Genomic DNA, 22,678 nt, shown 5'->3' with positions numbered 1-22,678 from the left:
CTGAAGTTAAAAAACCAAGGTACAGAACAGTGTTTACAGCAAGTTACCACTTGTGTTTATTTAAAAAAGGAGGTAGGGGAAAGGGGTGTATAATCTATTATTATAGATTAAGTATATCTAAAGTAACTCACACAGGATGCACAAGAAACTGATAACAGCTATTGCCTTTGGGGCTGGAAATGGGAAAACTTACTTTTTCTATATATCCCTTTCTACTGTTTTGAGTTGTCTATCACGTGCATTATTTCCAAATAACAATTTTAAGGCTGAGCATGGTGGCTCACGCCTGTAATCCCAGCACTTTGGGAGCCCGAGGTGGGTGGATCACGAGGTCAGAAGATCGAGACCATCCTGGCTAACACGGTGAAACCCCGTCTCTAATAAAAAATAGAAAAAATTAGCCGAGTGTGGTGGTGGGCACCTGTAGTCCCAGCTACTCGGGAGGCTGAGGCAAGAGAATGGCATGAACCTGGGAGACGGAGCTTGCAGTGAGCTGAGATCGCGCCACTGCACTCCAGCCTGGGTGACAGAGCGAGACTCCGTCTCAAAAAAAAAAAATTTTTTTTTAAAGTACATGTACACACACAGATATGAAATATATTTTTAAAAATATTAATACCACAGGGTATTTCTACCCTTAAGGGTGTAAAAATAAGCTTCATTTCAGTCATAGTTATCATACTAATGTTTATCACCTTTTTTCTTTGAAAATGCTCTTTTCACTACGTACTACTGATGTCATGACATTAATGGATGTCTTCTTTTCATCTAGGAAGTTAAAAGACTTATCTACCCTTTATATTAAAAGTACTATATGTGACTGGTGTATAAGATCACTACATGTCCTGGTTTGCCCAAGACAATCTTGGTTTATGCCTACTGCCCTGATGTAATTATTAGTAATTATATGATCGCCCTACTGATGAACCAAAGGGAAAATAAGTCTATTCTTCTTATAACATCAATCAAAGACCATTCCATCAAATTTAGGGATAAACTATATTCTTTTGTACAATGAATTCCTCTTTGGTGAGTTTCAAGAATTAGCTTATCTTCTTAAAACGTGTAATAACATGATTAACATACTGACCTCGCACAGCCTACCTGGCCCCTGCCCTTAGAATATTTCAAGATAGCAGCTATTTATTCATCTTGATAAATCGATTTAAAAAGAAAAAAAAAAGTAGCTAAACACCTAGCTATTTTTACTATAGGCAGTTAAAACGACTGTTTCTCTATGTCCCATCTTTAACAATTCCATCTCAAATGGTATACTCCAAGACTTATTAAATATAGCTTAAACATTCCATTTTCCATCTCTATTACCCATTCCCTTTTTTTTTTTTTTTGATGAGATGGAGTCTCGCTCTGTCGCCCAGGCTGGAGTGCAGTGGCACGATCTCAGTTCACTGCAGCCTCTGCCCCCTGGGTTCAAGTGATTGCTGGGCCTCAGCCTCCCGAGTAGCTGGGACCACAGGCATGCGCCACCATACCCGGATAAATTTTATATTTTTAGTAAAGATGGGGTTTCACCATGTTGGCCAGCTGGTTTCAAACTCCTGACCTCAGGTGATCTGCCCACCTCGGCCTCCCAAAGTGCTGGGATTACAGGTGCAAGCCACTGCACCTGGCCCCATTCTTTTTTTTAAGAGACTGTGGCCTTGCCATGTTGCCCAGGCTGAACTCAAACTTCTAGCCTCAAGCAATCCTCCTACCTCAAGCCTCCCAAGTAGCTAGGACTACAGGAATGGGCCACTGCACCCAGCTCTATTACCCACTCTTGAATAGGCTTAAAAGGAATTTAAAAAACCAAATATTTCACACTACATTTACCTTAAACTAGATTTATGTAAGACATTTATTTAATTATCCCTTCCTGACCATTAAGAACTACTTTCTCTCACAGGTACTGAAAATTCATGTTACTGACATAAGAATTTTCCCCAAATAATACAGAGAATGACAGTTAACTATCAGATAAGCTAGGGCACTGGTTTGAAAACCTTAGTTGCCTAAGGAGCAAGAGTTGGCAAACTATGACTCACATGGGCCAAATCAGGCCCTCAACCTGTTTCTGTTTGGTCTACTAGTTAAGAAAGGTTTTCACATTTTTAAGTGATTAAAAAAATCTAAAGAAAACTAGTATCTTATGACACGTGAAAACTATTAATAAATTTTATATTGAATTATTAAATTGAAATCGGTGTCCGTAATAAAGCTGTATTGGAACACAACCACATTTTTTCATTTATGAATTGTATATGGCTGCTTTTGTACTATGGGTAGAGTTGAACGGTTCTAACAGAGATCAAACGGCCTATGACGCCTAGAATATTTACTACTTGGACTTCTGCTAAATAACTTTGCCAAACTCCACTCTAGAGAGGTTTTGTTTAAAAAGAAAAATTATATATATACATACACACACACACACACACACACAGAGAGAGAGAGAGAGAGAGAGAGAGAGAGAGAGAGAGAGAGAGAGAGAGAGAGAGAAACCAAAACAGTGGGGAGAGGGACAAAAGAGGAATTTCCATTTTTAACAACTGCCTCAAGTAATTCTGATATAGACAATATATTCAGAAAACACTGATCTACACTCTACTCCTACATATGCTTAGAGAAAGGGAATTGTCATGTGGCTTACAATTTCATTGCTAAATAAAATGGGGGCAACTTGGTAAACAGAGGCTTTCTTCCTTCTATCAAGAGAGTATATATGTGCATAGCCAATTCAGCCTCCCCACTCCTGAAGAGTGTGCAATGCATTCTGCCAGACACTCAGATCTTGAGGTAAAAAGAAGAAAATATCCTGTCCATTAAGAAGAAAATTTTAATTTCACATAAAATTTGCTTTAGTTTATTGTCAAGATTTGTGATTTTGAAGCTACACTTAGGAAATCCTTCCTGGCCTGTGGGTCGCATTTTCTTTTTTCATTGTATAGTTTTAAAATTTCACATGTGAGCTTTTAATCTACCTAGTCTACCTTCATATATGGTATTAAGTAGGAATCCGGTTTTATTTACCTCCCTGTGGTGAGTCAATTTCCCTATACCATCTATGAACAATCCCATCTTGTCCTCAGTGTTTGGTGCTGCCATAAATTATATATTATATATTAAAATCCTACATATACACGTGTCCATCTCTGGGTGCTCCAAGTCAGCTTCATTGGTCTGTTTACCTTACCACAGGGCTACGGTAATAAATACAGTGTAGTATTATTGGAGCACGTCTTCATATCTGGGAGAGCAACAACCCATCTCCCAAGCATAACACCTAAGACTGACCTACATGTTCATGAATATATTCTCCATATGTAAGTGTAGAGTATGATTGGCAAAAATTAGAAAATCAGAACGCACCTAAGAGGACACAGGAATTCTCATGCTCTGCTACTGGTGGGCATGGAGATGAGTACAGCCATTCTGGGGAACAATCTGGTACAACTTAAGTCAAACCAAATTTAAGTAAGCCCTATGATCCCCTTGCAGTTCTGCTTAATTCTCACAGAGGTCCAAAAAAGATTACGGACCAGAATGTTCACTGTTAGTGGGGATGGAGAGCTGGAAACGATCTGGTCTTCTATAAGATAAAATGAGTATACCCCTTGGAATACTATGTGGCTGTTCAACGCAATGAATTAGATGCTTGCATAGCAACAGGGAGAGAGCTTAAAACATTGTGCTTAGAAAAATGTAAGGAAGAATTAGGCATCATTTATGTAAGTTAAAAATACAAACACTAAATACATTTTACAAGAACACAAACAATATAGTGAAAGGCATTAGAATGGGTGCTTTTGGGGCAGAAGTAGAAAATGAGGATAAAATAGAATAAAATAAACAAGCAGGAAAGAGGAGAAAAAGGAATCAACCTTTACTGGGGGAAGGGGAGGGCTCACAAACACTAGGCTAGCTACTCACAAACCCCACCCACATGGCTCTCCCACAAATTATTTTTACATACTCCCATTTTACATATGAGTTGCCTTCATTAAAGGAGCCCTAAGAGCATAAAAAATTACACATGGTGAAAGAAATATCAAGAAGATATCGTTAAGTCAGTACAACTGCAGGATAAAGATGGCAATATCTGTAACTCGGGCAACCAGAAAAAAATACATTAAAGAGATAAAAATATAAAAACACAGGAAAAGCATTTGGGTGAAAGAAGAATTAAGTTTTAAGTTTTGGACACAGTTTGTTGTTAAGTTTCACTGTTTGGCTGAAAATACTGACTCCAGAAGGCAGTCAAGAATAGCTAGAATACATCTGAGGGTCATTTGGATTGTCAATTGTCCAAACTGCCACACAGTTGTTAAAGATGACACTGGTATGGAAGATGCTTGTGAAGCTAATGATGTGAGATGCTCTGGGGGAGTTGGAAGGGTGCTGGTTCAAAACAAAACAACCAATAGGAAGCAGGGGAGAAATGACTGTGGAAGGTGAGAGTGGAGTAAGCAAATTACTATAGATCTCATTTATTGAAAGTTGATTATGTGTAACATAAGCTAAATACTTAATTTTGTGTTCAAATGCCATTATATTCTAACAGCAGTAGGTGCCAAAGACTTAAGACATTTATGCAGCAAGCAAACTCAGAACTGAGAAAATCTATATTATCATTAGGTGAATGGTGTGCCACAGTTGTGCAACTCAATGGTCCTGACTCATAAAACATTGTGCACAGTTCCGAATGTCAACAAATATTTAACACATATTATATGCTAAGCAATATGTTAGGAACTGTATGTCCTGCAGTCAACAAGACTGGCATTAACCTCGATTATACAAACTAAGTCCAGGTATTATGGTAACCTAATGGTCTTGCCTCTGTCCCTGTCACTACTCTCAACAAAACTTAGTCCGGGGGGACAGATGGCTTCCCAAAGAAAGTCCATTTTAATCTGAAAAAAATTGTCCTTGAACTATGCTCCTGCTAAAAAAAACAGCTTTAAGCCAAATAATCATACTATATACTACTATAATATATATTTTTATATGTAACTGTAACATATATAGTATATATGCTATGCCATAGTATAATAGCACATGGGATATTTTATGGTATAAAGTTATACCGTAACTACCATAATCATGCTACTATAGGGTTCTTTATTCAAATAAAACAAGCCCTTGCCCTCAGAGGTTATAGTTAGATTACAGAGATATGGAAAATTTGATCTTTTGAATATCTATTCCAGAAGACTCAAAGTTATAATTGTTTATTCCATTTACTGTTGTACAATTAGAAATCTTTATTCCCTCAAAAAGTATAAAAACTTATGTGTGACTTCAAAAACCAAAATTAAAATTTTTAAAAACCGAATAGCGCACTTGTAATTTGTGATCATGAGATTTTACGTCACAAAAAATGCTGTTCAGTGTTGACACAGAGGTATGAGACTCCGACTTATTTCCTCAAGCTATGAATTCAGCTTACATAACAAAAGGAGGCCTTGAAATATCTTGGCTTATTATCTCACTTAGGATGACAAAGTTTAGTGATATTTATAGCAAATGATAATAAAATAAAAAGGTATATTCTTCAAAGAAAAACGAACAACAGGCCGGGCAACATGGCACGACTCCGTCTCCACAAAAAAATAGAAAAATTAGCTGGGAATCGTGGCATGTGCCTGTCATCCCAGCTACTCAGGAGGCGAGGTGGGAGGACTGCCTGAGCCCATGAGGTTGAGGCTGCAGTGAGTCGTGACTGCACCACTGCATCCCAGCCTAGGCGACGAATTGAGACCCTGTCGCCAACAACAACAACACACACACACACACACCTTCACTTACTGGGTCATGACATAGTTCAATCTTTCTTCTTACCTGATCCTAACATCTGAGATTCCACTGCCCAATATAGTCAAACCAAAAGTTACACCACATTTACTTTCACCTAGTTACAATAAAGGTTTTAAGGTAAATGCATTTTCTGATTCAGTGTAACAATCACTAGGATAATCAAAGTACTAAATCATGTACCTCAAGTTTTTTGTAAAAGATTATCCCATTTTGCCCTCTAACAGCAGTCAGCCACTCAACACCCACCTACAATACCTTCATCTCTCTCCTAATAGAACTCTAAACCATCTACCCCCAAACATACGTCCACAAAACAAAAAGATCTAGGACAGTCATATAAAAACTGTGACTCTCAGCTGCATGTGACTTTTTCACTCACCAACCCATAGGATTTCAAATTTCTGTGTCAGAATAATACAGTACAATACTGAATTCAAAGGTAATAGTCATGTGGGATTGTTTTTGTTTTGGTTAATGGTGGCTACAAATGTGGCTCTAGAATCCTAGAACTGTGAATGGCATGATACATGAAAAAGTATGAGAGATGAATGCATGATATTTATATTTTCTCCCTATTAGACAGAAAACATTTTATCTGCAAATCCAACAGAATTCATGGAAAGTAGAAATGCAATCTCTAACAATGCGGCCATTACAAGTCCAACTCTAATCAACACATATAATATAAATATTCTTGTGGTATGGCTTGACCTTTAATCGTATTAGAATTAATACGTGCTCAAAGCACATCTAAGTGAGTAAGAAGAGTAGAGAGACAGAAAAAAATCAATCATCTATTCTTAAAAAAAAAAACCCTAAAACAATTAAAAATTCTAATAACACAGTTCAGCTGATATGGCCAGAAACAGTATCAGTCTCTAAATGCCAAGATGAATTTTAAATAAAATCTAACTCTTACCCATTTATAGCAGATAAAATTGAAACATAGCCATTTAAGACGAGCTTAATTTTTTTCCTCGCTCATTATGGAAAGAATCCAATAACTCTTTATATCTTTTCAATCTTTTCAAACAGTTCACCCGCATCTCTAAAAGTAAATAATATCATTATAGATATATAAAAGCTGAAACAGCATGAAAGTATTGTTTTCTAACGACTAATCTTTATTTACAAAAAGTATCATGGGCCGTAAAGTCACTTCGGCTTCTAACCAAGATGGTATATCAGATACTAAATCTGCCCTACCACTTAAACAACAAAAAAACTGACAAAATATATAAAACAGCAGTTTCCATACACTGGACATCAGGTAGTGCAAGGCAGTGATCTCTGAGAAAGGAAAACTAAATATATTGAGACCTACAATCGCCTGTGGTGCAGGAAGGAATAACCTAAGTGGTCAGAGTTCACAAGTACCAGAGCTGCACAGAGACAGAACTCCGGAGATCTGTAGAGGGTCCCGTCAAGTATTTACCTAAGCATGAATTAGCACATGCATGAGAGGACGCTACGCAATGCCAGGGAAAGAATCACCCAGAGAACAGAGAGAACACTCCCCAGAGCTCGCACAGGGCTGAGAATAGTTTGCATTGCCATTAGTCAGAAAGAAAAAGACCCTGGTAACTTATGGGCCATCCAGCAGAATACTCAGAATGGTGATGCCTCAGTGAATGGTAAAAATTAGCCTTAATAGCTGTTCTGGTCACTCTCAAAAGCAGGCTTCAAAAGGAGGCCTTAAAAGCTTAAAAGCAGGCCTCAAAAGGATCAGACTAAGATCCAACTTAACTGCACCTTACGACAAAGCTCAAGAATATTTTTAAGAATACAAAAAGGCAGCACTCAAAAAGGCAAAATTCACAATGTTTGGTATCCAACAAAAAATTATCACGCATGTGCAGGAGCTTGAAAATATAAGGTAAAAAACCAATCAATAGAAATTGATCCAGAAATGACCCAGATAATGAAATTAGTGGACAAAAAGACAGTAAACGCTTGTTATAACTGTAATCATAAATTTAAAATGATACAATACCTGACCATGGTAAGTGGACTCATAGAAATTATAAAAAGATCCAAATCAAACTTCCAGATATGAAGAAATACAACAACTGAGATTAAACATACACTGAAATTAACAGCATGTTAGACTATGCAAAGGAAAAATAAGAAACTTGAAGTCAGCCATAAAAATTATTCAAATGAAACACAGAAAACAAACTTTCTTTCCAAATATGATGAAACTATAAGCTCATAGAGCCAAGAAACTGAACAAACACCAAGCACAAGAAATACAAAAAATAAAAAAACTACATCAAAAGGTATATCATAATCTAACTGTGTAAAACCAGTGATAAAGAGTAATTCTTAAAAGTAGCCAGACAAAAAGATGACACATTATATGGAGAAACAAACTAAGGATTACAGAGTTCTCACTGGAAACAATGCAAGTCAGAAGACAGTTACATAGCATCTTTAAGTAAAAAACAAAACTGTCAGCCTAAAATCCTATATCCAACAGGAACATTTCCAAAAAAAAAGACAAAGATTTTTTTCAGACATAATAAAACAAAGAATTTGTCACCAGCAGACCTGACTGCAAGAAATGTTAAAGGAAGTCTCTCAGGCAGAAGGAGATGACAGTGAGTGAATATCTTAAACTATACAAAGAAAAAAAGAACACCAGAAATGGTAATAAATGTGTGGAAAATATAAAATTTTAAATTATTATTATTATTATTATTATTATTATTATTTTCTTTTTTTGAGACAGACTCTCTCTCTGTTGCCAAGGCTGGAGTACAGTGGCGTGATCTTGGCTCACTGCAACCTCTGCCTCTTGGGTTCAAGTGATTCTCCTACCTCAGCCTCCCAAGTAGCTGAGACTACATGCGCGTGTCACCATGCCCAGCTAATTTTTTTGTATTTTTAGTAGAGACAGGGTTTCACCGTGTTAGCCAGGATGGTCTCGATCTCCTGACCTCGTGATCCACCCGCCTCAGCCTCCCGAAGTGCTGGGATTACAGGCATGAGCCACCGCACCCGGCTAAATTATTTTTTAAATCTCTTAAAAGATAATGTTTAAAGCAAAAATAGTAACAATATATTTTGGGGTTTATAACATGCAGAATAAAATATATGACAATAACAGCACTAATGCCGGGAGAGGGATTGTTGAGGGGTCGCTGTGGGTGAAGGGGTATAATTATCACGTGAACGTAGTCTGTGATAAGCTAAAGATGTATTCTATAAAGATGTATTCTAAAGCAACCACTAAAAAACAAACAAAAAAAAGGTATAGCTAGTAATACAGAAGAGAAATTAATTAATATAGTATCATTAAAAAAAAACTCAACCCAAAAGCAAGCATGAAAAAAGGAAATACAAATAGGACAAATTGAAAATTAATTTAAATCTAATTATATCAGGCCTGGCACGGTATTGGCTCACACCTGTAATCCCGGCACTCTGGGAGGCCGAGGCAGGCAGATCCCTTGAGCTCAGGAGTTTGCGAACAGCCTGGCCAACATGGTGAAACTCCATTTCTACTAAAAATACAAAATTTAGCCAGGAGTGCCGGTGCATGCCTGTAATCCCAGCTACTTAGGAGGCTGAGGCAGGAGAATCTCCTGAACCCTGGAGGGCGGAGGTTGCAGTGAGCTGAGATCAGGCCACTGCACTCCGGCCTGGGTGACAGGGTAAGACTCCATCTCAAAAAATAAAAATAAATAAATAAATCCAATCATGTCAACAATAACATTAAATGTTAATGGTCTAACCATTCCAATTTAAAAGCAAAGATTGTCAGATTGGAAAAACAAGCAAGTCCCAATTATATGCTGTTTAAAAGAAACCGCTAGTCCAGGCATGGTGGTTCATGCCTGTAATCCCAGCACTTTGGAAGGCCAAGGAGGGAGGATCACTTGAGCCCAGGAGTTCAAGACTAGCTTGGGAAACATGGCGAAACATTTTCTACCAAGAAGTTCAAAAATTAACCAGGTGTGGTGGCTCACGTTTATAGTCCCAGCTACTTAGGAGGCTGAGGTAGGAGGATTACTTGAGCCCGGGAGGCTGAGACTGCAGTAGGCTGTAATTGTGCCACTGCACTATAGCCTGGGCAACAGAACAAGACCTTGTCTCAAAAAAAAATAAAATAAATAATAAAAATAAAGAAAATAAACCCCTATTATATATTTTTAAAGTCCTGTACCAGCTATCACTTATTAGATACTAACCAATGAAAAGAACTTCTTTGCAGAGCCTTAAAAGTATCAACCTGTTTTAATAAGCAACGCAGATTAGCGGACAAGCAGAAAGAAAGGGAAATTCCCAACAGCATGGTCAAGATTTCTAATTCTCAGTTCTCCATATTACCTGTTTACCTTCTATTGAAAGTTTGTAGTATTTAATTTTCCACATGCCAAAAGTTCCTGAAAAGATTGAAGGTGGTAAAAACGCTGCTTCTCAAACAATACTTTCTTACTCAAACCAGGTGTAGGCTAGTCCTCTAAAAAACAAAACACCAAAACCAATCAGCCAACCAAAGAAAAACTATCTCCAACGCTTTATAAAATGCAGCAAGGAGCTAGTAATTTTTAAAACATATCACATAATATATCACAAATCCTCTGAATTTCAAATTGGAATCAGCCAATGGCTAAAAATAAAAACACATAGCAAGTTGGACTGGGATGGTGCAGGCAACAGTCCCAAAATTCAGTCCCTCCTCTCTGCAGAAGAAAGCAAATGTATCACTAAATAGCTTACAGTTAACACATTACTATCTTTTTGAGACACCAGTATCCTGGGGATACTTACAGTTTTGAGAGCTTCTCAAGTATTAGTACTGGGTTTGGAACACGCTCCCTGGCTCAGGTCCTAAATCTAAACAGAGCACTCAGACTCCTGTATTTTAATTCTGGCTCCCAAACTTTCTAGCTTTATGATCACAGGCAAGTTACTTAACTTCTTTATGTTTCAACTTCCTCACCTGTATAACTGAGGTGAAAATAATAGTATAACTTTTTTGTTAGTGTTAGTGCTTACTGTGAGCCAGGCACTGTTCCAAGTGCTTTATATACATTTCTAAATCCTAAAAACTCTATGAGGTAGGCATTATTATCCCTATCTTACAGACAAGGAAACAGAGTAGAGATTTATGTTCCTTCCCCAAATTACATAGCTATTATGTGAGAGCTAGGATTTTAACTCAGTCTGGCTCCAGAACCTGCCATGTTACTCAATATGCCAAACAAGTTAACAAGCCACAGATTTCCCAAATTGCCCATCTTTTCATGATAGACCATAAACTACTTAACAAGAGCTTTATCTTCTTCATCATGAGTGATGCCACCATCTAGCACAAAGAGAACATAAACTAGATCAATCATAGTGTGCAGAATGAATAGATTCCTGGGCATGATTCTGTCTGTCATATGTCATTTACTTTCACATGCCCCTAAGGGACACGGTAGAGAGTGTACAATGGTTAAGAATCAGAAGACCCATGTTCTATCCCAACCATACCAGTCCTCAGCTGAGCCATTTTAGGAAAGTCACCTCACTTCCCTAGATCTGAGTGTGTTCATTTGTAAAATGAGGAACTGAACTAGATCTAAGTTCCCTTTCAGCTCTAAAACTTCCAAGAAAAGCCAATGTCACTCTTTTGGAAAAAGAACAAAAGAGCTGCCTCACTGAAATACCTTGCAGTTTTCAGAGGAACACATACATCTCTTCTACTGCTTACTTAAAATCCCTTACTCCCCCAGACTAAGGGCTCCAACAGAGTCTGGACCTAGTCTCTCCTGTTTATGTCTTCCCCAGTACAGCACATGGCATGTGGAAGACATCTGATGTTTAATGAGTAAATACATTATAGGTGAAAACTTGTGAGGACTAAGTGAAAAGAGAAACTCTTTTTTTATATAGCATTCTAAATCAGTTATTTCCTAAATTCATGAATGGATGGCTAATTTTACTAGCTGGATATTCATTTTAGATATTCCTATTAACTTTAGTTATAAAAACTCTCTTGTAAAGATTTATTCACAAGGCTTTTTAAAATGCTTTAACTTCTTGCTGTTTCAATGTATTTCATCTATAACCTAAACAGTTCTTGTTCCAAATGTCCTATTTAACAGAAAAATCGTAATCTTAACATCAACAGCAAAAGCTCAAAACATTTTTTCTGAAATATATCTTATCTGTGCCATAAACTAGATCATAAAAGCAGCAGCTGAAAAGAAGTTATTAGAAATAGCTTAAAACTCACAGGAAACAGATGCTAACTTTCCCTCCCTGCCTCCCCCTTTCCTAATGCCTTTAAATATAAAGCTATTACGTGTTGAAATGAACCTTTTATTTTGAGGATTATTTATGTAGATTATCCAGAGAAATTTAATGCAGTCTCAATTCATCAGGATTTTTCAAACAATAATCTGCAAATTGATACAGGTAAACCCTGAGATTTAACTTCTAATGTCTAAAAAAAAGGGGGAGGAGGGGAGTTTCTAAAATTGATTCACTTTTTATTTTGAATAATTGATGATTATATGTCATAAAAGCCTGGAAATTACCAGAGGTACACTGTATGTAAATTTTAAAACGTATACATTACTTTAAAAGTATACATTTAAAAGTATACATTACTTCCTTGGTTCTTACCCTTGGCTTCTGAGTTTTGTTTTAATGCAGGTGTGGGAACCTCCCCTAGAGATGATTCCAATAGGATGGGGCCCTGGTGTGACTGTTTTTTGTTCTGGTTTTTGTTTTGAGGCAGGTCTTGTTCTGTGGCTCAGGCTGGAGTGTACTGGCATGATCCTAGCTCACTTAGCCTCGACCTCCTGGGCTCAAGTGATCTTCCCACCTCAGCCTCCTGAGTAGCTAGGACCACAGGTGCGCACCAGCACATCTAGCTAATTTTTAAATTTTTTGTAGACAGGATCTTGCTATACTGCCCAGGCTGCTCTTAAACTCCTGGGCTCAAGCAATCCTCCTGCCTCAACCTCCCAAAGTGCTGAGATGACAAGCATGAGCCACCCAACCTGGCCTGCATTTTTTTAAAACATTACGTGTAACTGAGATAGCAGCCAAGGTTGAGAACTACTTCATTAAACATTTAACAGTTAATGCTAGACTGCTTCAAGTAGGTGATCAGGTTAACTCAATATGTAAAACCTAAAAATGTTAAAATATTGTACAATTAGTCCCGTATTTTTTTTTCTATGCTCTTATTCTCCATTTTAAACATTATCAATTTGAGCAGTGATTCCTCACATTGCTTTTTATGCATTACAGGGAATACCACAAGTCTTAAAACATAATTCAGTATGAATTCATTTTAGTTTTAAATTTCCTCCAAAGTGATTTCTTTCATTACATTAATATTTTAAGTTAAAAAATTTATAAAACAAAACTGTAAGAAAAAACATCAGCCAATTTCTAATCTCAAAGAGCTTTCCTAGTATTAAAAAGAGCAGTATAAGTTTTTTTTTTCCTTTTTTATTTTTAGAGACGGGGTCTCGCTCTGTCATCCAGGAAGGAGTGCAGTGATGCAATCACAGCCCACTGCAGCCTCAAACTCCTGGGGTCAAGAAATCCTCCCATCTCAGCTCCCCAAAGCACTAAGATTACAGGCTTGAACCAAGGCACCTGGCCTTTTTTTCATTTTTTAAATAAAAAGCTGCCAGGAGCAGCTAGCAGTGCTGTTCAGGGAAAAGAACTTGGAAAAAGCACAGGAGGAAGGGAGGTTAGAAGCAAACACAGAAAAGCTACAGAGTAATGGGACATGCTACAGAGGTATGTGAGAAAGATGGGGGAATTTTAAGTGGGCAAGTAGAACAATTAGACATATTTTAGAAAAATCACCCTAAATGGTGACAAACATTTGTCCTCTGAAGGAGAATTTGATGGGGGTTATTAGCTCTGATTTATAGATGAGAAAATAAAGCTGCTAGAGGTTAAATGATCTGCCCAAGATTATAGTGCCATCAAGAGGCAGAGTTAAGATTTGAACTCACTGGTGAGACTCAAAACCAAGCTTTTATTACAGCAAAGAAAACTGTATGACTATCACAAATGAGCTGTAAAAGGCCTTGTCCAAAGACACTTCAAAAACTGTTTTAAATAATGGACCAAGAGTTAACCTCTTGAAGTTTTATTTTATTTCTTTTTATTTATTTTTTACCATAAGGCTTTTTTGCACTGTTGAAATTTTCTGATACAAAACTTCTGGCATCTTTTTATTTTTTTTTTTTTTTTTGAGACAGGGCTGGAGTGCAGTGGTACAAACACGGCTGACTGCAGCGTCAACCTGTCGGGCTCAAGTGATCCTCCCACCTCAGCCTCTCGAGTAGCTGGGACTACAGGCACATGCCACCATGCCCAGCTAATTTCCTAAATTTTCTGTAGAGATAGGGTCTCGCTGTGTTGCTCAGGTTTGTCTTGAACTTCTAGCCCCAAGAAATCCTCCTGCCTTGGCCTCCCAAAGCGCTGGGATTACAGGCATAAGCCATCACGCCCAGCCACTTCTGGCATCTTAGATAAACCTCATTTCTTCACAGTCATGCCTATAATTTTCTTTACATAGACAACAACATTTGCTGTAAAATATAAGAAATTATCTTCTCTCTAGCTTTGCTAACATTACCATTGCTTTCCGACATCTTGTTCATCTGCATTTAATACTCTGTTTAACTACTGCTATGACATGGCTTTCAGACTCTCATGTGGCGTTCTGAATCAGTGTTTATTTGTATCTTCCAACCTGACTCTATTAATATTCTAAAAATAGGGAAAAACAATTTATCTAAAATAATAAAACAAATTCATTAATGTAGCAGCTTCCAAAGGTGCCTAGGAAACAAATGCTTCCCTAGTGGGAAGGTCTATTAAATTCTTACTTTTAAATATATGACTATCAAATAGTTCACTGTCAAGAAAGGCACATACCATATACCAATCATTTTTTAAGGTTAGGAACAAGCAACACAAAACTCATATTTTAAAAATAAAAAATAAAAAATATCTCCATTTTATACTCTACTGAGAGGTACGTTATGGAAAATAAAAGGAAGTGCTAAGAGACAAATATATGGAGACTGAGGAAAAATGGGAGAAAAGGGACAAAAATTGAAAAACTGACCAAAAGGTATGGTGTTATACAGTTAAAATTAACTTGAATACTTTATATTTTTCTTTTTCTCCCACTTTTTGAGACAGGGTCTCACTTTGTCGCCCAGGCACAAACACAGCTCACTGCAGCATCAATCTCCTGGGCTCAAGCAATCTTCCTGCCTCAGCCTCCCAAGTACATGGGATGATAGGCACACCACCACACCTGGATTATTTTTTAAAATTTGTTTTGTAGAGATGGGGGTTTCACCATGTTGCTCAGACTGGTCTCAAACTCCTGGGCTCAAGCAATCCACCCGCCTTAGCTAACCAAAGTGCTGAGATTACAGGTGTGAGTCACCACATCCCTGTATTTTTCTTTTTTTGAGACAAAGTCTCGCTCTGTTGTCCAGGCTGGAGCGCAGTGGCAAGATCTTGGCTCACTGTAACCTTCGCCTCCCGGCTTCAAGCGATTCTCTCTCGGCTCACTGCAACCTCTACCCACTGAGTTCAAGCAATTCTCTCTCGGCTGACTGCAACCTCCACCTCCTGGGTTCAAGCGATTCTCCTGCCTCAGCCTCCTGAGTAGCTGGGATTACAGGTGCCCGCCACCACGCCTGGCTAATTTTTGTACTTTTAGTAGAGATGGGGTTTTGCCATGGTGACCAGGCTGGTCTCAAACTCCTGAGCTCAGGTGATCTGCCCACCTCGGCCTCCCAAAGTGCTGGGATTACAGGCGTGAGCCACTGCGCCCAGCCCCCCACACCTCTATATTTTTCTTTACAGGTCTCCTCCCTCCAGGAAAAACACAGTCCCTTCTCCTTTATTAAAAATGTATATTCTCTTCCAACAGGTCAACTATTTGTATCCAAGCCATTCCCTGGACAATGATCAGAAACTGAATTCTGTTTTTATTTCTCTTTCAGGAAAATCATTCATTTGCTCCTTCATTCATTCACAGCAAAAGTCTGAGCAGTTACTGTTTTCTAAACCCTGTGCTAGATGGCTGACATGATCCATATGCTCACAGAGCTTAAAGTATTGAACAAACTCAAAAAGCCAATTATTAAAGCTAAATAAATGACTAAGTTTTCTTCCTTTAGAAAAAAGTATTTGGCTGGGCATGGTAGCTCATGTCTGTAACCTCAGCACTTTGGGAGGCGGAGGCGGAGGCAGGCGAATCACCTGAGCTCAGTCAGGCATTCAAGACCAGTCTGGCCAACATGGTGAAACCCTGCCTCTACAAAAAATACAAAAATTATCCAGGCATAGTGGCGGGCACCTGTAATTCCAGCATTTGGGAGGCTGAGGCAGGAGAATGGCTTGAACCCGGAAGGCAGAGGTTGCACTGAGCTGAGATCGCACCACTGCATTCCAGCCTGGGCAACAGAGTGAGACTCTGTCTCACAGAAAAAAAAAAAAAAAAGAAATACAAAACTTAGCTGGGTGTGGTAGCACGCGCCTGTAGTCCTAGCTACTTAGGAGGCTAAGGTGGGAGGGGATCACCTGAGCCTGGGACATCAAGGCTGCAGTGAGCTGTGATCACACCACTGCACTCCAGCCTGGGCAACAGAGTGGGACCATGTCTCAAAAAAAAAAAAAAAAGTATTCATTTTGTTAAATATTTTGTCAAACTAGCTCCCAATATGAGTGTCATCTGGACCCTTTCACTTTAATTACCAAAATAGCTGACTGATCCAAAACTCAATCAAGTTAGACTAACTGGTCCCTTGCCCAAGAGTTTTACAACTGGCCAAAAGTAAGTTTCTCTCTGGGTGCCTGTGGTCACGTTCTTCAGGCAGGCTGTGGGCAGCCAGGAGCAATCTGCGACGTGAGAAAAAATAAAGCGCACTTGGAGCGAGAGCATAGATGAGAGTTGGAGAGAATTCCTGGTTTCTGTTGTTTCTGATATCCAGAACATTTCAGTTCCTGGGTTATCAGACACACACTCAAATATCCCTATAATATTATCTTTTTATTTAAATGAATTAATTAGACTGCTGTTACCTGCAACATAAAGAGTCTTAGCTAATAACAAAAGTGGTATCAGAATGACTAATTCTCTCCAAAGTACAGTGGTTGAGTATCGGCCCTGAAGCCAGATCACGTGGGTTCTTCTGGCTTCTCCACTTACTAAGCTGCACATAACCTTAATGTTGATTTCATAATCTGTAAAATGGGAATACATGACCACCAACAGGAATGGTTTAAGTTTTAAATGAGTTTCTAATGTTCAAAGTCCTTAGAACAAAACTTGACCCACAGTTAAGACCGCAACAGAAGTTAGCTATCACCACCACCTCCAAGGGGGATCTAAATTCTATGATATACTGATTTGCTGATGTTTCAATGAGACCACTCATCTGGCTTGACACATTCCCTACTGTACACATGATACTTAGAGAGCATTGACAAGGCCACTCTTAAACAGGGACAGTTTCCACATCCAGGTGAATCAAGAAGAGTAATAAGGTAAGGAAGAGAGAAAAAGCAGTGGCTGGATTCTCCACAGCTCCAAGCATCACACTGTTCTCTCATAAGGAGCTTCTACACAACCAAAACCCCAAACCTGCCCCCACCCCAATATTGAGTCACACTGCTCTTCCTTTGATGCTGTTGGTTCTATAAACCTGAAGATTTTTATGCATTTTTAGATCCAACAGATGACTTCAGCTTGCCAAAAACAAACAAAAACAAAAACAAAAAAATGAACCCACTCCCGACTGGTATAACTCTTAAAATCCTTTATTATTTGTGATTTTTATTTTTGTGTGTGATGGGGGTAGGGCAAGAGATGAAGGCTGCTGACCTTTGTGAACCCTAAATCTATTTATAATACATATTGACTAAGACTCCCTCTATCCACTCCATGCTCTTGTCAGGGGATATTATAAAGGGCTCAGAATAAATTAAACACCATCCTGAAAGGCTACTTAACTAGAAGCAAGCATGGCCCAGAGATCAAGCACATGCATGTAAGAATTAGAGGAGCCTAAAGAACCAGGAAGTAGTTAAAAAGAAAAAAGGAAAAATAATATATACATGATTTTTCCAAGATATTTTCTTGACAAAGTATCTTTTAAATTATTCTAGAGCCAAAATTCCAGGTGTAGCTAGCTAGGTAATAAGAAGGAGTGGAGGGAAGGGGGAGGAAGGGAAACATGTGGCATACCCATATCCTGACAATGCCAGGGTTTCTCTACAGAAATTCTGAAATAGCAGCAAACTCCTCAAGAACCCAGGCCAACAGAGCCAATCAATCCATGCTTATCAACTCACAAATTTGCTGAAGGCTTTCTCCTTTTATCTGCTTCTCTTTCAGACATCTCTTATTTATAGAAAGTAGTGAGCTAAGCCTGAGGGGAAAACCAAAGTCCCCATTTCTAACCGCTCTTCTAGACCCCTTTCCTTTCTCAGTTCCTCTTTCCTTTCTCCTTCTCTTATTAGCTCGACCTCAACCTTTTCCTTGGACTCCCTAAATCTGTAAACTTTCCCACTTCAGCACTTTTCCAGGAGAGGGGCAGGTATGGGGGCTCAGGCTACTGGTAAACCCCGTGCTTTGGGAGGTTGAGGCAGAAGGACTGCTTGAGACCAGGAGTTTGAGACTAGCCCAGGCAACACAGCAAGACCCCACCTCTCCAAAAAAATTTAGAAAACAGCTGGGTCTGGGTGTGGTGATTCACACCTGTAATCCCAGCACTTTGGGAGGCTGAGGCAGGAGGATCATCTGAGCTTAGGAGTTCCAGACCAGCCTGGGCAACATAGTGAGATCCTGTCTCTATTAAAAAAAAAAAAAAAGCTGGACTTTGTGGAGTGCACCTGTTGTCCCAGCTACTTAGGAGGCTGAGGTGGGAGGATCGCTTGACCCCAGGAGTTCAAGGCTGCAGTGAGCTATGATCACACCATTGCATTCCAGCCTAGGCAACAAAGCGAGGCCCTCTCTTTTTTTTTTTTTTTTTTTTGAGGCCCTGTCTCAAAATAATAATAATAATAATCCTCCATCTTATCAAACATAAGAACTTATTTTCAAGAATCAAAGAAAAAAATAAAAAATACAAGACGGAGAAACTGCCCCTTCTGCAACTGCCACCCTCCTCTAGCTACAGCTTGTCAGAACCACTGGAGGGCTTTTATTTTTCACCCCAAATTTCCTAATCTCTCCTTCCATCCACCCTGTCCACTGAAAGTAAACCCCTGTTACTTATTGATGGACATTTTCCCTCTTCCTTAGGTGTGCTGGGACAGGCACAAGCCTGGAAATCACCAGACTAGAGTGTGAGACAAATCTGAGGAAAACACTGAAATCACATAAGGTTTAGATGAAATTGAATTATGATAAAAATTATAACCAAATTTACATCTTAGGTCATTAACGAACCTTTATATAATGTCTTGTTCAGTAGCTATGTAATGTTTATTTTATATTGAAAGCATCTATCACACTTTTGTATCTCCAGATGATCTAATTCAGTGCTATGCACACACAGACACCCATAAATGCTCAGTTTGTAATTTGAGTCAAATAAAATTTTTCAAGTCTTCTGTTCTGATGATGACTCTAATGTTTTATTGCAAAAGTAACTTCTATCTATATGCATCAACTCCAACGCCTTTACCAGCAACTGCTTCGATTAGCACTGGTAAATATCCAAATAATGATCCCATTTTCTCATAGATTTAAATACCTAACTTTTTAATCACTAAGTATACTGTGTATCTTCTCAAAAATTAAACCTATATTTAAAATGTTATATTACATTTACATACAATATAGAAATTGATCTTTTTACACAATGGAAGATTAAAACACTGTATTTATGATTTCACTGCTTCAGCCTACATGTTTCTGTGATTGATGGTAACATCTAAATGAAGTAACTGGTAACATTTATACAACTACTACTAAATGCTGTATTTTAATTTGTTTCAGTAATCATTCATACTTTTCAGGCATCTTCTGGTGTTAGGTACGAGAAATTAAAATAATCATATTTTTTAAAAACTCGGTCTTGACAGAGAGACAAACACAAATGACCGTAACTCAATGTGATAAATGTTTTAAAGAGGTATGTATTTAAAGTGCCCTGGGACACAGATGAGAGCTGTGTGGAGTGAATCATTTTTATCAGAGCTTTGAAAAATAAAAAGGGAAGAAGCTGGGAGAGAGAACATCCTAGGGGGCATACTGAAAACAGCAAGTTACAGAGAGAGGAAATAAGATGGAAATATAAAAGCTGGGATCAGGTTGTAGGGGATCTGAATACTACATAAAGATTTTGGGCACTTAATTCTAAGGGCAGTTAGGACCTTAGATTTTTAAACAAAAGAATATAAGAATTAAATCTACACTGGAGAACAAGTAGAGGTAGATGGCAATTCCAATGAAAAATATTAGTGGCTATGTTATAAAATAAGCCTCTTTTTAAATTTAAATACAGCTCTGCATATGAGTAAAATTTAACATCAACAACTCAAAAGAAGGTCTATAATTCATAAAGCCACTATAAGAGGCAGTAGAGTATAATGGTTAGGCTTTGAAGGCCAGGGCCTAAATACCAGCTTCTCCACTTAAGAGCCTAGTGACCTTGGGCAAGGTACTTAAGCATTTTAAGGTTCTCTTTCCTCATTTATAAAATGAGAATAACAATCATATTGACATACTTAATAAAGTTAGCTGCTATTATTAAAGCTTTATCCTATTTTTAAAATCTCCACCGCACACAGTGTGAAGCAAAAAGAAACTAAGCTAAAATTTGTATAGTAAATCTAAAAAGCTGTCCAGAATATCATAAATCAGGCTTTCTACTGTTCCTTCATTATTCTGTATAAAGTGAATGAACACCCAGAATACTGGATATATTCATGCATTCATATCATTTTAGAATTACCAAAATTCACCCCAAAGCAAAATACAAAATACAGGATTTTTTTTTTGTATTTTGATTTTTTTTATTATTTGGTGGTTTTTCCCTTTGAGCAAATAGCCATGTTATGTCTGCATTGAAATTTTGTCCCTTTAAGAATTGTGAATAACTTTTTATAATGGATAAGTGAAAAAAAATGTCCTAAGGGCCCTTTTCTTAGCTGTTTATTAGTGGCGAGAGGGAGGAGTCATGAGAAACTGGTCCTTTAGCAAGACAAATGACCCTTCTTAAAGAAATCATGTAATTTCTTATCAGTGCAACCCAAAAACCTCCTGGCAACAGTTTAAGATATGCTAGAATTACATTTCATTTTATAAGTCATTTTTATAGCATATATATCAAAAAGGGATTTAGTACCTAAAGTTTAAAATACACGTGTAGGAATGATTACACTGCTACTCCAATCTCTTCATTAGCCTTATTACATGTGTTTAGACCTCCCCTTCAGAACAAATATTTCAGCTATCATAACAAAAAACTATGAAAAAATGACAACTCCACAAAAGTATCTACCAAATCAAGAAAATTGGAAAGCATTCTCCCTCCATAGTCATATCACAGATTTGGGGCTTCACGCTGTAGAGATAAATCTTTTAGATATCACAGATAACCAAGTGAGGGCTGGGAGGAGTTCTGGCAAGCTGCCTCCTAGACTGCTGAGGTTCCCTGTTTCCAAGCTGCCCAACTCTCCTAGTTTCCCTGCTGTGTCATTTGCTGTTGTTGCTCTGAAGGAGGAGGAAGCCAAACTCTTGATGCTTCCCTACTGCCAGACTCAGGCTGTCTTCACTTCAGGTGAACAGCCAGGAACCAAGGCAAGCACACTACAAAGACAACTAAGAAGTTGTTTCTGTTAGCTTTAAATATTATGTATGCATTACAAACATTCACACTTCATCCAACCTTTACGTCAAGACCAGCTGAGTAATGCTATACTTCCTTTCACTGGTTGAGACACCAATTTTTGGTAACATGTCTTCAAGTTTTTGCAAAATGTCTAAATTTGTTAGATACACAGATATCTAGATATAATAGAACTGTTACATAAAGGTCAGTAAAACTGCATATAATGCCAAAAAAGTTTTACAGAGTATCTGCATAACCTCTATTTTTTAATACATTTTTTTCAAAACACTGAACAGAATACTAAGAATTTTTTAAATGAGGATCTCACTATGTTGCCCAGGCTGGAGCACAGTGGCCACTCACAGGTGCAATCATAGTACACACCACAGCTTCAAACTCCCAGCCTTGAGTGATCCTCCAGCCTCAGTCTCCTAACAGCTGGGAATATAGGCATGCCCCACTGCACCTGCCTTCTCTCTTTTCATGAGTAGGAAATTTTACACGAGGTATTCTCCAAATACCTCGTATTTCACTCCTCCATTTAAAGCTCTCCCACGGCTTTCTACTGAAATTCAAATAAAATCTGACCCCTGCCTACCTCATTTCCTACCACTCTCACCCTCATTCACTATGTCCAGCCACACTGGCCTACCCCACTCAGCACCTTTCTATCTGCTGTCCTTCAGCCTAAAATGCCCTTCTCATGGTTGGGTCCTTGTCATCATTCAGGGTCACTTCCCCAATGTGGCACCAACCAATGTCCCAACCTGCGCAGTCACTCACCAAGCCATTTTACTCTATTTTAATTTCTTGGTACTGTTTTCTGAAATTACTTTTGTACATTTGTTTCTTTTATTGTACCTCCCTCTATATGAATAAAACCTCCATGAGCGCAGAGACAGTGTCTTTTTTGCTGCTTAACTTCAGTACCTGGCACACAATAAATGGCCGATAAATATCAGAACGAATGACTGAATATAGTCAGGAGCCACTGGTTGTAACTGCATCTTCAATCAAAGGGCCAA

General features: G+C 38.2%; 1 protein-coding gene across 4 annotated transcripts in view; it reads right to left on the bottom strand.

Annotated features, from left to right (window-relative positions):
- The window catches only part of UBE2E1 (ubiquitin conjugating enzyme E2 E1), an 83,691-nt gene that overhangs the window by 41,529 nt on the left and 19,484 nt on the right, over positions 1-22,678 (bottom strand). The window lies entirely within an intron of this gene.

This window comes from Pan paniscus, chromosome 2, assembly GCF_029289425.2.
Source record: "Pan paniscus chromosome 2, NHGRI_mPanPan1-v2.0_pri, whole genome shotgun sequence".
NCBI classification, from domain to species: domain Eukaryota; kingdom Metazoa; phylum Chordata; class Mammalia; order Primates; family Hominidae; genus Pan; species Pan paniscus.
Note: the sequence above shows the minus strand (reverse complement) of the source record. Positions and strands in the feature narration are given on the sequence as shown.